The sequence below is a fragment of the Phocoena phocoena genome, chromosome 7, assembly GCF_963924675.1.
Source record: "Phocoena phocoena chromosome 7, mPhoPho1.1, whole genome shotgun sequence".
NCBI lineage: Eukaryota > Metazoa > Chordata > Mammalia > Artiodactyla > Phocoenidae > Phocoena > Phocoena phocoena.
Genome location: NC_089225.1, coordinates 112031769 through 112048378, shown reverse-complemented (window position 1 = coordinate 112048378; position 16610 = coordinate 112031769).

Here is a 16610-nt window from a genome sequence, read left to right as displayed (position 1 = left end):
GAGGGACGAGGACGCGGCTGAGCTCCAGGAACTGGGTTCCTATCCTAGTTCAGGCACCAGCCAGCCCTGCGACCTGGGACAAGTCCCCTTCCTCTCTGGGTCTCAGTTTTTCCATCTGTACCATGACCTCTATGTCTCTCTCCAGCCCTGGGTGATGCCAGGATGTCAGGGTTAAAGGGAGAGGTTACAAGGTGGGTAGAGAGGAGCGGGCTCTTCCTCCAGAGACTGCTTCTGAAAAGAACGAGACAGCCCTAGAAGGCTGACCCAATGGCATGAACTGGGGGCAGCCACGAGGAGTCACCACACTGTCATCCGAGGGCACCAAAGTCTCCCTTCTGTGTCGCCTACAGGGCTCTGGATCCTCTTCATCACCCCCAAGCCTTCCACTCAGCTGGCTTTAATTTTTCAGTCACTAATGCCTTAATCAATAAGACCCACTGACTGCTAGTCTATGTGCCTGGAATTGTCTTCAGGGAATCCTGCGGGGCTCCTACCACTGCACCCAGATTTTGGATGTGGTGGAGCGCAGGCACCTATGATTGGTGCTTGGATCTAAGGCGTGAGGCCCTGGAGATTCAGGCAGGGGGCTCTTGCCCAAGAGAGCTGTGTCTTACTGAGGTCAGCGGAGTGGCTGACAATCCAGTGGAGGGCTGGACGTCGGAGGACAGAGGTGAACGGGCTGAACCCAGGTGCCAATGTCACTGCTCCGCTGCCATGGTCTGCAAGCCCTGGCCTTCTCCTTGGGGCTTCATGGCCAAGCGCAGTGCCACCTTTGCACCTGGCGGGCTAGTGGGGTCCTCACCTCCCCCCTTTATCATTCCAACCTCTCAGAAAGAAATGTGTAACTAAAATTTTAAAAAACAAACATAAAAATGCAAAGACCCCAACCCAACTGAAAATGAAATGGGGTTTTAAACATTTGGTTAAGGTGAGTAGGACACAGTCTAGGAAACTGCAGGGGATTTGTAAAGAGGTCTGGCTCAGGCACGGACCCGGGGCCAGGGCCCACTGTGTGACTCTCTTCGTCTACAGACCCTTCCCCCATCCCGATAACAAGATGGTGGGCTGTCGAGGGGCGTGTCGGAAAACAAAACATAATTCCAATAAAACTGGGGCTTTCAGAGGCCCCAAAGTCCAGGACGCCTCCTCCCATATGCCATGACACCACCCAGGCTCTCTCTCTCCGGGCAGGAGGGGTCTCTCCCCAAACAGCCTCAGGACCCTGGGCGACCAGACAGAGTGAGTCTCCTCCGAGGCCGGCAGCCTCAGCCTCGTCTGCATGTAGATCCACAACAGGGCTTTTGATTAAAACCACTGTTTTGGGCTTCCCTGGTGGCGCAGGGGTTGAGAGTCTGCCTGCCCATGCAGGGGACACGGGTTTGTGCCCCGGTCCGGGAAGATCCCACATGCCGCGGAGCGGCTGGGCCCGTGAGCCATGGCCGCTGAGCCTGCGTGTCCGGAGCCTGTGCTCCGCAGTGGGAGAGGCCACAGCAGTGAGAGGCCCGCGTACCGCAAAAAACAAACAAACAAAAAAACCCCACTGTTTTGCTCCCTGAGGATCCAGACCAGTCTGCCAAGCTATCTGGGTGAAGCCTGGGTTTGGGGTTCGGTGGGTTGGACGCGTCCTCCTAATCAGCTGGGACCGAGGCCTGGGGGCCCCTGGGGGTGTTTTCACACCGGTCGGGCTGCACCCAGCACCGCTGACCCGCCCTGAACATGGGGCCTCCATCCCGGGCGCCACCGGACCCCGCCGTTTCCCCTTCTCCCCGAACTCACCGACTCCTTTCCGGAGGCGTGTCTGCCCTGGCCCGGACCCCGGGGTTGCTCTCTGCAGTCCTGCTAGGGAGAGCAAGGCGACGGGCCGGGCGTCGGGTCGCGGTGCGTTGAGGCCAGGAGGGCAAATACAGGCCAGGCAGGGCGCAGGGCGCACAGCCAGGAGGGAGGGGCGAGGTCCCGGAGGCGTCCGCCGGGTCACGAGGACCGCGCCGCGCCGCGCTCAGCTCCAGGAGCGCCGGGCACCTCCGGGTGCCAGCGGAGCGCGGGGCGGACACCCTGGGCGCCCGCGCGCCTCTGGCAGAGCCCGTCGCTCCTCGCCCCCAGCCTACTTCGGGGAGGAAGGCAGGGAGCGGAGGGCTGAGCCCACACCTGGCGAGTCGGGTGAGTGCCCGCTGATGCGGCCGCCGCCGTCCTGCCCTCGGCGCGAAGGGAGCCGCCGGCCTTTCTCGCCCTCGGAGCGCGCGGGACCTCGTTTAATTCCCATCCCAACTCTGCGCGATTTACTCCGGTTTTACAGATGGGGAAACTGAGGCCCAGGAAAGCGCGTTCCCCAAAGCCACAGACTAACTCGTGGGAACGCCTCACTCGTAAGTGGGACTCTGGACCCCGTGTTTCCTGCGGCAGACGCGCGCCCCTCCACGTCTTCCCTCCTGCCTGGACGCGGCTGGACCCGGAAGCTCAAACGTCCACGGAGCCCCGCCACGGGGAGGGCACCGAGACCTTGCGCGCCAAAAAAAAGTCCCGCAAGTCACAGCCGCGGCTCGCGGCGGCGTCAGCATCCGCGCACAGACGGGGCGGGGGCGAGGGCGAGGGCGAGGGCGAGGATGCCCTGCGTAAGGACCTCCGAGCCCTCGCGCCGCCGTCTCACTTTCCTAGCCCGGACTCGCGCTCAGGGGCGCCTCAAACCCGGAGCGTGCGACGCACCACCGCCAGCTCCAGCCACCGTGCTGTGCCTGCTTGTCCTTCCCAAATCCCCTGGACATTAAAGGGCGTCACCATCTTCCCTTTCCCTTCCGGAGCTGAGCGCATCAAAGCACTCCCCCCTCCTCCCTCTCACTTACTTGATAAAAAAAGATGAAACAAAACTACATTCTTTCCCCCAGGAACTACTTTCGAAACTTTCCATATCTGCGAAATGGGGACAGGAATATAAATAAATACATAAATGATCAATGCTGTTAGGTGAACAAATACTGATGTCTCAGTTTTACAGAGGAGGAAACTAAACCTTATAGGATCATTGTGATGTCACACTGGATAATTTATAAGGCACTTTCAAAAGGCACACAATTCTGCTCGGGTTAGAGCTCTGGTTGTCTGCTGTGCCCGCGGAAGCACTGTAGGTGCATGTGGCTATTTCTGTCCTCTGGCCTACATAGGCGCTCTGGCCAAGCACCATCAACTCTGTGTGCGAACCCGGGAAGTAAGGTGACACTTACACTTAACCCAGAGTTTCCAGAAACCCTGTGAGCCGGTTCTCATGTTTTTCATTTCCTTACCATATACTTTACTGTTGCTTATAAAATGAACAGATCCCTTAAAAGTCGGTATCAGGACCGTTTCTTTTTAATATGTATTTTATCTTTTATTTATTTATTTATTTGCGGTACGCGGGCCTCTCCCTGTTGTGGCCTCTCCCGTTGCGGAGCACAGGCTCCGGACGCGCAGGCTCAGCGGCCATGGCTCACGGGCCCAGCTGCTCCGCGGCATGTGGGATCTTCCCGGACCGGGGCGCGAACCCGTGTCCCCTGCATCGGCAGGCAGACTCTCAACCGCTGCGCTACCAGGGAAGGCCTATCTTTTATTCTTTTTAAAAATTGAAGTATAGTTGATTTACAATGTTGTGTTAGTTTCAGGTGTACAGCAAAGTGATTCAGGTATGCATATACAAATATCTAGTCTTTTTCAGATTCTTTTCCATTATGGATTATTACAAGATATTGAATATAGTTCCCTGTGCTATATAGTAAGTCCTTGTTGTTTATCTATTTTATATGTAGTAGTGTGTATCTGTTAATCCCAAAGTCCTAAATTATCCTCCACTCCTTTCCCCTTTGGTAACCATAGTTTGTTTTCTAAGTCTGTGAGTCTATTTTTGTTTCGTAAATAAATTCATTTGTACTATTTTTTCGATCCCACATATAAGTGATATCATGTGATATTTGTCTTTCTCTGACTGACTTCGCTTAGTATGACAATTTCTAGGTCCATCTATGTTGCTGCAAATGGCACTATTTCATTCTTTTTTATGGCTGAGAAGTATTCCATTGTATATATGTACCACATCTTCTGCCAGTGGACATTTAGGTTGCTTCCATGTCTTCTTGGCTATTGTAAATAGTGCTGCCATGAACATTGGGGTGCATGTATCTTTTCAAATGAGAGTTTTCATCTTTTTTGGATGTATGCCCAGGAGTGGGATTGCTGGATCATCTGGTAACTCTATTTTCACTTTTTAGAGTAACTTCCATATTCTTGTCCATCGTTTTAAAATGTTTTTTATACTTTCATGCTTATTTATTTAAATTAGTGGGTTTTAAGTAATGTGTAAAACTGATACATGGTGATATGTGATAAAGATATATGGTAAAGAATATGAACAGTATGAAATGAAAAGTCAAACTTAATCTTATTCCTTCACCCAAGCCCACTTCCCAAAAACCATCGTTAGCAGTGGTGCCTTGTGTATTCTGCCCGAATTATTGTGTGTGGTTGAGCGTGTGGACTCTGGAACCAGCTGCAGGAGTTGGACCCCAGCTGACCACGTCCTCATTGGACTGTTACTTAACCTCCCCCAGGCTCAATTCTCTCTTCTACGCGTTGGGGATAGCAACAGGATCTACACAGTAGGGTCGTTCTGAATCAGTATACACAAAGCACTCGGATGAGACCTGCCCTGAGGTGAGTGCTAGGTAGATACTAACCCCTGTTAGTATAGACCTGGTTCATGCCTTTTAATGGTTGCAGAGCAGCCACTACATGAGTTTACCGTCCTTATTTTACTGCTCTCCTATTGATGGACAGTTAACTTTGGACTTTTTGCTATTTAAAAATATTTCTGGGGCTTCCCTGGTGGCACAGTGGTTGAGAGTCTGCCTGCCGATGCAGGGGACGTGGGTTCGTGCCCCGGTCCGGGAAGATCCCGCATGCCGCGGAGCAGCTGGGCCCGTGAGCCATGGCCGCTGAGCCTGCGCGTCCGGAGCCTGTGCTCCGCAACGGGAGAGGCCACAGCAGTGAGAGGCCCGCGTACCACAAAAAAAAAAAAAAAAAAATTTCTGCCATAAACATCTTGCGTATAATGTGTAATATCACTGGCATATACATATTTATGGTGGTACATAAATGTAATTGTACCCACATACGTATCATTGTACATACATGTGAATACAAATATATCTATACAATAAAATCCTAACGTTGAATTGCCGAGTCAAAGGATGTATGCAATTTTTAAGAGAAAATTCTAGAATTGAAAAAGTTTAAATTATTGAAACAATCTCAAAAATGACATAAATTTGGAAGTATGATACAAAGAAGTCCTCCTTCCAATTTGTAAGTTGCTGACGTGATGTTTTAGTATGTATTTTACAAACAAGGACAAACTTCTACAAAACTTCAATCCAGCCATCAAAATTGGTAAATGATACGCTGTTATGTATAATCATGAGAACCCTTTCCAATTTTGCCATAATTATCCTTTATTGTGAAGGATCCAGTTCAGAATACCTTGATTTCTTAATTTAGCTATTTATGGGGAGAAGGGAGGGGACAGGGAGCAGAGGAGGGGAAAGGTAAGCAGTGGGGCTTGGTGGCTGCTGGCCAGGATCTTGGGCTCAGTTGTTTCTCCTTCTCTTGGTATTCTTGGCTTGCCTGGGCCTTACCTTTGGAGCCCTGGCCCCTTCCTAGCTTCTCAGGGCTCCCGGTGTGCCCCTTGGTGCTACGCTCTGGCTCCCTTTTTGCCCCTGCCCCTATATCTGTCCTTCCTCATTCACTTGCTTTGGGCTGGCTTTCTTTTTTTAAGACTATGTGGTCCAATCCTGTCTCTTACAGATGAGAAAAATGATGCTGAGAGAGGGGGTGGCATACACCCAAGGTCACACAGTGAGTTGGAGATGGCTTACCTCTCCAGCAGCAAGCGTCGCAATCAGCCATCACGGACCCTCACGAAGTCGGCTTGGTGGGTGGACACCAGAGGGAAGTAGAGGGCCCCCCCACACTTCCTTGTCTTAAAGTGGCTGTCAGGAGACCCTGCCTTCTCTGAGATTTAGGGGTGGACACAGCAAGGAAGGCAGGATGGCTGTCTCAGCCATGCCATCAGGAAGCTCACCATGGAAGATGGGCCTCAGGGGAGCGCCCTTTAATTTCACTGTTTGGAAGTCCCCCATCTTCAGGGATAGCTAGACAGGCAAGTCCTGTTGAGGGCTGGGCTGGGACTTCCCTCATCTCTGCTGGTAGAGAGGAGACCCCAAGGGGGAGGAGGCCCCTGGCCCACCAGGGAGCGTCCTGCAGTGTCTGGAAGTGCCAGCTTCCCGCGATGGCAGATGCAGGATTAGTGCTGAGAGGCCTGTGGTCCCCTATCCACCGCCCTTCTTGGGTCCTTGATAGAGCTCACTGGCAGGCAGCAGTTAAATCCTTCCTGCCTTCTCCCCTGTCTAAATCCTCTGGGCTGGTTTGCCGTTGGGCTAACCAGGGCATCTGGAGTTTTGAGACGAACACCCAGGAAGTTGAACACACGTAAAGTACCACCCCCAATCCCAGCCATGTTCAGTAAACTATATTTTACAAGAAAGCACATTTAAATGGTACAAATGAACTTATTTACAAAACAGAAATAGAGTCACAGATGTAGAAAACAAACTTATGGTTACCGGGGGGAAAGAGGGGTGGGGGAGGGAAAAATTGGGAGATTGGGATTGACACATACACACTACGATATATGAAATAGATAACTAATAAGGACCTACCGCATAGCACAGGGAACTCTAGTCAATACTCTGTAATGACCTATATGGGAAAAGACTCTAAAAAAGAGCAGATACATGTATGTGTAGAACTGATTCACTTCGCTGTACACCTGAAACTAACACAACATTGTACATCAACTAGACTCCAGTAAAATTAAAAAAGAAAATGCATTTACATCAAATGCTGAATGATTTTCTTTCTTTTATAAATCTGAAAAACTGAGAAAAATCCCATTTTGGGAAGTGTTCTCCTGGCTTTGTGGTTGTTCTCCTGGGCGGGGAATCCCAGGGCCTTTGAGGAGGTGTCACCTGACCCTGCTTGCCTGCCAGCTCTTCAGCGCACAGGGCCCCGTGACTGCAGTGGAGTGCACACAGTGACCCCTGAGCTGTATGTCTCGGGGTGGGGGGTGGGGTCTGGGGTCAGAACCACTCCCAGGAAAACGCCTGTCTGCTCGTCTCCCAGCCTCTGCCTGCCTTCCCTCTCGTTCCCGAGCTCCAACCCTTTTCAGAATGATGTCCCTGCCCCACTCACTTGCGCAAGTCTTACTCCTTTCAGGTGTCAGCTCAACTGTCCTCCCCTCAGAAAAGCATTTCCTGCCTGTCCAGCCCTCCTGCCTGTCCAGCCCTCCCCACTACCAGACTCCCCGTTATTCCCGTCACGTTCTTACAGAACCATTCTCATGGTTTCCCCACCACGTGTGTGAGGTGCTCCAGTGACGTCTTCGTCCCCTTGCTCTAAGGCCCGGGAGCCCCAGGAATGGGGTGTTCACTTTGACGTCCCTGCTGCCCATGGTTGGTCTTTGATGACTACTTGTTGAATAAGTATTGTTCAGTAATCATGGTAAGTATTTTGATGATGCCCTTGATTTTAACTTTGACTGATGATCTCCAAACAGAGCTCTGTTCCCAACATCCAGGTGAACTAAGCCCAGGGCACCTTCCGGGGAGAAATGTTGGTTGAGAAGAGGGCTACTGGAAAGGTGGGATGCAGGATTGGGAGAGGGAGGCCTGCTTTCTTCTGGGGCCATGATTCCCCTCTTCCTCGTGCCCTTCACAGCCCTTACTGTGTTTGGAGACAGCGGCCCCCAACCCAGCTCAGCCTCTTCCCTGTCTTGGGTTGGTCTGAGCTCATCCTTGCTTTTTCTCCCCAGGAAGGATGTGTCAGAGGGCAAGAAACAGTCCCCTTCTACTCAGAGCTGAACAGAATTCATTTGCCTGTTTCTATCCCGTGTTCAATAGATCAGAAATGTAGAGTTTGCAAACTCATTTTGGCAGGTTGCTTTCCCGCCATCTGAACACATGAGGAATTAGATTTTGATAAGTGCTTAGAAGGAACTCTAATTAGGCAGAGAGGCCAGCCAAGAAGAGGGAAAAAATCTGAAGAATGAAGCCCTTGACTCTAAAGCCATCAGACCACTCAGGCTTTCAGGGTTCTGGAAGCTTCAGATCATGTGAGACATGAACCAGTGAGCACTTGTCTTTCCCTAGAGTAGCTTAATTCGGAGTTTTCACTCTGAAGCATTCAGGAATCGAGCAGAAGTGGTTCATACTGAAGGGAAAGAACTTAGGCAATAAAGTTATACTCTATTCTCAGAAGACCCTCTTCTGGAAATCTCAGTTGTGTTTATGAAGGGAAGGAGCATGAAGGGAACGGATCCTCACTGAAGACCTACTGGGTGCCTGTGAGCACTGTCTGGTTGCCCGACTTCTATAATATCAATTGTATTGTGTGCCTGATCTGTACAGCCTTAGTTGAGTTGGGTGCCTGACCTGTACAGTATCGATTGTGTTGGGTGCCTGACCCGTACAGTATCATCTGAGTTGGGTGCCCGCCCTACACAGTATCAGTTGAATTGGGTGCCTGACTTATACAGTATCAACTGGGTTGTGCAGGTCACGAAGCTGAGACACTAGCCCTAAGTCTCTCAGTTAGAGAGGTGAGATCAGATTCAAATCCCAGTCTGAGAGTCTCAAAGCCTAGACTTTCACCTTGCCCTGTGGCTCTCACCACTGCAGGAGTGACCAGCTCAGTTGGTGTTGGCATAACCAGAGGGAGAAAATCTGTGAAGAGCAGCCCTAGAAACTGAAACCCAGTCACCCCTCTTCTGGTGGTTACTTGCCGGGGGCACATAAGGGGAAGTGGCTAGATTAGCCCCTGAGAGCATCCTGCCCTCCATCATGGGGTGGTCACCTCCACCCCCGGGTTCCCAAGACATGGCTGCTAAATCAGGCATTGCAGTGACAATTCTTTCCACCCCTCCTTCACTTCCGTAATTCACAGAATGACCTGATTTCAGTTCTAACAGCGTAAGTTGCCCTTCACATTAAACTCTCGTACAAAAGTTCTGGAACATTTGCAGTGTTGTTAATGACCTTCCCTGCAGTGAGATCTGTCACAAGATCTCTCACTTGAGCTGCTGCCACCCTCACCCTCTCTGTCTGATGCCAGTACAGGCTCGGGAGTCAGTGCCAACTGGAAACCAACCTAGAACAGGGAGTGGGATTCCAACAGTACCTCACCCACTGCTTCCCCACCCCATGGCCAGATCCCAAAGCCCATGGCCAACACCACCCCATCCTTAGCCCACGAATCCTCCCCTCACACTTCCTCTAACCCCATTTTCACCCCCATTTTTGTGTTAATGGTCCTGTTTCCCGCACCGTCGCCACCACCTGAACCCCACACCCAGTTACAGTTTCCAGCTTCCTGATCCCAGGAATCCAAACGGGCTTGCTTGTTTCCTGGAGCACAAGCTATGCCTCCAATTCGGGGTGGAAACTTTATGTCAAACTGTGCTTTCGAGCCTGCACTTTTTCTCCTCCACCCGTCCACAGTTCACCTTCCAAACTGACTGAAATTCTACCAGCTCAGGAGGCCAAGCTAGGTCACTGGTTTTGAAATTAACTTTGTAAGTGTATTTCAGGGTTCTGGAGATACCTGATTAGAATTTTCAGGTTTTAAAGCCATTTAAAAACTGTAATAAAAACCCAACATCCTTGGGGAATGGAACGGCAGGCTCAAGTCTCCGTCCTCAGGGCTTGCTATGCAAGCCGAAATGTTTATCACGGCAGTGTTTAGAGAAATCCGTATCTCCTGCCACCTTGGGGCAGACTGTGCTGATAATCGGACACAGAATTTAATTGTAAGGGTGCCAGTGTAGGGGTTCCAGATAAAATACAGGATGCCCAGTTAAATTTGAATTTTAGATAAACGATGAACTTTTTTTTGTTTTTGTATAAGCTTGTTCTAAATGTTTCATGGAGCATACATATTTATACTAAGATATTATTTGTTGTTTATCTGAAATTCAAATTTAACTGGGGATCTTGTACTATCTGGCAAATATGTGCTAGCACTACAGAGGGAGCACCCTGAGTATGTTTTCTATGCTAAAGTCAGGGCCTTGAGAGGGAAGTGCTGGCATCCTGTGACCTGGAATGGGGACATTTGGGTGGATGAGTCTGAGCTTGAACACCTAGATTTCCCAGAATCCTCTGGGCATAGAGAAGCAGCCCTTTTCCTCTCCCCAGAGGTACTGGTACCCAGAGACTAGGGAAGACTTCACCGGAGGTGGATGTCCTCAAGATCTGTCCCCATCTCTTCTTATTTCCTCTAGATTAAAAACTGGGGCCAGGTCTCAGCAGAGCCTAAGTGGGAAAATAAAGTTCCTGCCCTGGGAATAAATAAGCTCCTCACTGACATAATGACAGGTCCTGACTGGTAGGTATCACCAAGTGACAGAGGGAAATGTGTGGGAATGCACCTTGAAGATATTGAATTGAGTTTATTGATTAGCAAGAATTTCTCCCACGTGTTAGGATTTCACTTGCTGGCAGGGACGCTTAGAAATTATCCAAACACACTGCTGAGATGGTTCTGCAAAGCTTGGGCATGACGTAAATGAGATGTAGGCACTGCAGTTGTCTTCCTAGAGTATTAAGTAAGAGCTTAGAGGGCTTAGGGAAGTAGGAATATGAGACTAGACTTATTATGTAAGATTGAAGATTCCACCACTTGGCTCTGCTCCCTGGGAGGCCCCAGAAGACACTTGCTTCATCCAGGCAGTAAGGGACACAAGGATGAGGGGAGCGCCTGCATCTTTGGGCAATCAGTGCTGGCTGTGCTCTGTCATTAGTGCTGACAGTAGGAGATTATGCCGTGGAGCTGCCCTCCTTAGTGTCCAAGGGGATGCCATCATTCTGAAATAGCAGAGTCTGGTGGAGGTGCTCCATTACCAGAGGCAAGGTGGATGAAATTGTCACAATGGCAGAAAATCCACAAAGGCGACCAGGGCCCTCTAGCTCAAAGGTATCTGTGGGACTGGCTAATAGACCATGGTAGTCCTTGGGGCTTAGAAGACTGGCATCAAATTAGGGCATTGCTAGATTGGTATATGTAGAAGAATTCAAGAACTGGTGAACAGAGGGTTGATTTCAGACGTTGCAATGAAAAATTACAATGCCACACCCAGTTTCCAGATCTAAACCAGCTTTCAACCCCAGAGCTGCTTGACTAAAGGAGAAAACAGGCCCCCTTGAGGACGGATCTTACAATGTCACTACACAATATATACCGTAATTATTCCACAATCCTTCCTTCAAGGGGCCTATGGTTGTTTACCAGAGTAACTGCCCTACTGGAGAAGAGGAAGTACCCAAACTTGGGAGGGAGATTGGACACAGATTCTGAGCTGCCACTCATCCAGGGAGTCACTACATCATCATCAGAAAAGAGGATCCAAAGCAGTTAGCTTTTACCTGGGAAGGACAGCAGAACACCTGTTGTCCCAGGGCTGTATTAACTCTGATTTCTGTCACAATATCATCCTCAGAAACCTTGACCATGCTTGTTCAACATATGGATGATCTTTGCCTAATTACACCTGGTGTACTGGAAGTGGCAATGACTCTGGATGCCCAGGGAAGACTTTTAGGCACCAGAAGCTGGAAGCAAATCCTACAAAGATTCAGGGGGATGCAACTTTGGTGAAGTTTTAGGGGTCTGATGATCTAGAGTATGCTGGAAGCTGCTCTCTAAGGTAAAGGCAAGTTATTCACTTTGTAGTTCTTACCACAGAGGCAGAGCCACACACTTGATGAAACTCTGGATTTTGGAGGCTACATATGCCCACTTGGGAATACTGCTCCAATCCATTTAGCAAGTTTTTCAGAAGGCTGACAGGTTTGGGTGGGGCTCAGAGGATGGGGGAATTCTGCAGCAGGTTTAGGCATTAACGCAAACTTGGTTGGTCAGGGAACTAGAGGAAATAAGATGGGAAAATTGGAGACAGGGGCATGTGTGTGAATCTTGGGAGTGGGTACCACAGGTGAATCTTGCATCTCAAGTCAATGCTCAGCAGAGACCATCTCCAGTAGAAAGGACGCTGAATGAATGGGTGTACTGGGTGACCCTTCCTGTGGAGGTTGGCCTCTGTGCTTGGCCACCTCAGTGTTTACATGGGTCCAGCTGTACAGTCTCCCTCTCACCAAGGCTGATCTAGCTGCTTCTGTTGCTGAATATCTGACTGATGCTAAGCCCTTTATATGGCACCATCCCTTGAGAAGATAACATCCCCTGAAATTGCTGTGTACTAGGAGTATTAAATGGGGGTTGTCAAGAGATTGGAAAGTGCAATTATAAAGGACTTAAGATTTTGGTTCTGGAATAAGATGCATAGACTCAATTTCCCCTGCTCGTCTATCATAAAAACAAATAAATACCCTGGAAATTATTCAACAAATGATACAAGGACTCTGAAAGATGGGTGGAAGAGGGTGGACTGGCCAGAGACCTCATGACTGGAGGGAGGACCATGTGGTGAGTTCCCTGGGTTTTCCTTTTATCTACTGCACAGCCCTGGGCTGGGTGCCAGAGAAACCTGCAACCAGAACCTCCAACACGCATAGATTAAAAAAACCCCAAACCTGGAAAAGCCTTCTTTCTCTGGCTAAGGGACTGGGGAAGGGGAAGCCCGAGAGAGATTTAGTGAAGGGCTCCAGTCCCCGCTCAGCATCCCGGACCCCAGCAGGCAGTCTGATCTGTGAACAGTGGTGACAGCACCTAGGCTCCAGGCCATCCCAGACCCTCCATAGCCGGGCCCCTGGTGGTCCATATGCCCACAGCTATAGCAGCCATGAAGCCGTTACCAAACCAAGCTTGGGTCTGCTTGCCCATGTGTAGTAAAGGCAATCTACTGACACTGGGTTGTGGTGAAGGAAAGGGCAGCGTTTACTGCAAGAGCCAAGCAAGGAGTCCAGGTAGCTAGTGCTCAAAACCCCCGAGCCCCCGATGGGTTTCAGCAAAGCATTTTTAAAGACCAGGTGAGGGAGGGGTGTCCCAGGGTGTGTGATCAGCTAGTTCACAATTCTCTGATCAGTTGATGGTGAGGTAACAGGGTGGTGTCACAGGGGTTAACATTATCAATCCCCAGGCTCCAGTAGGTCTGGAGGCTACCTGCCCATGGTCATCTAGTAGTTAATTTCTTCCATTTGGTGGGGGTTTTAGCATCTGTAAAACAACTCCGGAAAAGTGCATCAGATACTATTACCTAGGTACCTCTGAGAGAAGCTACAGCAGAGGGTATGGGGATGGGGGGTGGTCTGTCCTAGGAAGACAACATAGGGTCCTGCTTGGTTATAAAGCCATGTGTCTCCTTGCCCTCCACCCAGTGGCATAAGGAGACCTAGGCCAGTCGTTCCAGGTTCACCCAGTGAGGGCAGGGGGCCCAGGGCAGTGCCTTCTGGCCTCAGAGATGACACCAGCAGGGACTGAGAAGAGCCCCAGCAGCACGGGAAGAACGAAGCAGCCCCGGGTGACATGGCAAGGGCTCAGGACACAAAACTATTGGCAGGCAGTCAATCTCCGAACTCCTTGTTATGGGGAAGTGAAGCCCCTGAATGTAGGCCAGAACCTACACCTCAACTGAACAGGGGACTGTTGCTGAAATAGAAGATTTTATTAGGATCATGTTTCCTACCATAATAGCCAAAATGTGTAGGGTATAATACAAAATCACTGGTGCTACCGAGAACCAGGAAAACCACTGGATGAGAAAAGACAGTGAACTGAGGCCAGTACTTAGATGAATCAGACAGGGATTTTACTTCATTTTTTAAAAGATTTTTATTTATTATTTATTTGGCTGTGCCGTGCAGCATGTGGGATCTTAGTTCCCCGACCAGGGGTTGAACCTGCAGTGGAAGTGTGGAGTTTCAACCACTGGACCGCAAGGGAAGTCCCCCTGACAAGGATTTTAAAGCAGCTGTCATATATCAATGTCAAGGCTTCAAAATCAATGTCAGAAAGGCCTCAATAATCAATTAGAAGTCGTGGATTTATAAAACTTTATTACTTAGAATAGGAGACCAGGACGTCACCCACTCGCTATGTGATCTTGGGGAAGATTTTCAACCTTACTGAGCCTTGATTTCTCTGTCTACAAGGTAGAAATAATATGTCTGACCTGGCAGGTGAGATGAATCATACAACAGCATGCTGGTAACACTGTTGGTGTCCACTCAACAACCATGTTCCTTCTGTACTCGCAGCACCCTGCTCTCATGGAGAGAAGAGACGCTCCTAGCTGACGGTGCACAGCTCTCCAGCCTCCCTTGCAGCTAGGATGGACCACAGGACACACTTCTGGACGATGGAGGTATGGGGGTAGAGGTTCCTGGAGAGGGCGTCCCTTCCAGAACAAGGCAGGAAAGCCTCACTCAGGGAAAGCCCTGTGTGTCTTATCCTTTCCCATTCTTTCCGCCTGGAACTTGGATGTGAGGTCTGGAGCGGCAGCAGGTATCTGGCAACCAGGAGGAGGCAGGCAAGGGTAGAAAGCCTACCTGCTAAGGGTCCTGGGGTGGAAAGACGAGCCTGGAGTCCTGAGCTGAGCTGTGCTCCTGGCAGGCAGTCGTCAATCTCTGAACTCCTTGTTATGGGGAAAGACGAACACCTACGTGTTGAGGTCACTGCCGTTTGGGTTTTCTGAGCTTATGGTAGAAAGCACTCCTGACGTAATGACGAAGGTGAGGAAGAGAGTGTTAGTGACGGTTTATTCAGTGCCAGGCACCGTTCTGAAGGATGACAGTCACCTTTAATCCTCACAGCTACCCAGGGAGGTCGGGGCCAGTCCTGTCCCCGTTTCAGGGAGGGCTGAGTAGGGGTGTGGGTGCCTGTCCAAGATGCAGGGTAGGCAGGAGGAGAGGCAGGAGCACATACACCCCACCTTCCTTGTGCTGTGGCTCAATAAACATCAGTGGTTAATATTTTCTTTGTCGTTGTTAAGGTTACATTAGAGGATTTTCGTGTGTTTGTGTGAAAACCCTTAGGAGGGTCAGTGCTTATCGCACTGAAACTTCCTCTCGCTCTTCCTCTCTTTCTGCCCCTCTTCCAGCGTCCTGACCTTCTGCCATGTGGGTAGCACATGGTGCATAGCCTCCTGCCCTAAAGGAGCTGGCAGGGCCAAGGTCAACCTGCTAAGGCTGCTGAGGCTGGCCTGGGCTCCTGCCCCGCGAGGCCTGTTTTCCCACCCTTAACACGGGGACGCCTTGCTGCGCTCAGAGAGCATAGGCAGCCTTTGAGCGTAGTGCTGGGCGGTGGGCGGGAGGGGGGGTCCCCGTTCAGCGGGATTTCTGCGGTGTGAATGAGGTCACATCTCACCCTCACGAGCGGGACTCCCTCCCCATCCCACGCCCCCGCCCCTCCTTAGTCCACCCACCGCCTCCATCTGGGCCTGGCTGGGGCCTCAAAGGCTTTCCATCTGTGGCCAAAGAGCTTAACTCAAACGCATAATTAAAGACAGGCATGCGGTTTTTGGCTGGAGGGTGAGCGCCACACAAGCATGCCAGCGCCCTGCTCGCCCTCGCATGTCTGTCCCCTGGGGTGGGGTCCATGGGAGTGTGTCCGCCCGCACCCAGGAGGAGCCAGTTGACAGCAGGGAAGCCCAAAGCTCTCCGGTGCCTCCGGCAACCCTCAGGGACAACCCTCTCCGGTGGACTTACAACCCCTGGGGACGAGGGGTCCGCACCTCCCACCCTTTGACTGGGGGAACCTCAGCAAAACCTTGCAGTTACGATGCAACAGCAGCGACTAGGACCTCCAAGCCCAGAGCACGGGGTATATTACTCCCTGCCCACAGTGTGATTCAAAATAAACCCGGACAGACCAGAGCGAAGTTCTGGTGATCCAGCACTGGCCCGCACCCCCCATCTCCTGCCAAGAGTTTTTATTGACAGTAGTTACTTGAATATTGTTTTCGGTTTGGTTTTGTTTTTGATATCGAATTTAAGAATAATCTCATCTCTTGGTGCACCTGCCCGGATTGTTGGTGGCCCAGGCCCCCGTGTGCCGGGATCCTCGGGAAATCACCTCCCAGTGGGCTGTCATTCGGGAGCTGCAGGGACCTGCACCGGCATATCACATCACTTCACCCTCTGCTCCGGGTCCAGCTAGGAGAGTCCTGGGCCCTCCCCGGGGTGGGGATGGCGCCAGTGCCGGGATTCCCCTCCATCCCCACATACGGGGTCAGGATCCCTGGCCTGGTGCCCATCACAGCCCCTGGACCTCGAGGCCTGCAGAGGCCTCCAGGGACCCACCCATGGCTGCCCGGGGCTCTCCAGGGCTGCCCCCTCTCTCTCCAGCCCCAACTAGCAGCTCCTGCTAGGAAGTTGCTCCCAGCAACTCCCCTTCTGTCTGGAACCACCCGAGGAGGCTGGACCCCCGCCTCCCAACAGGGCAGACCTGAGGGGGGCATCACTTCAGGCCACAGCTCTGGGAGAGGGGGCAGCAGGCGGGTGGGCTGGGCGGGCTGGGTGGGAGAAGGGGCCAGGAATTACTTCTAAGTCTTGGGAGGCAGATGGGTGGGACCTGGGTCG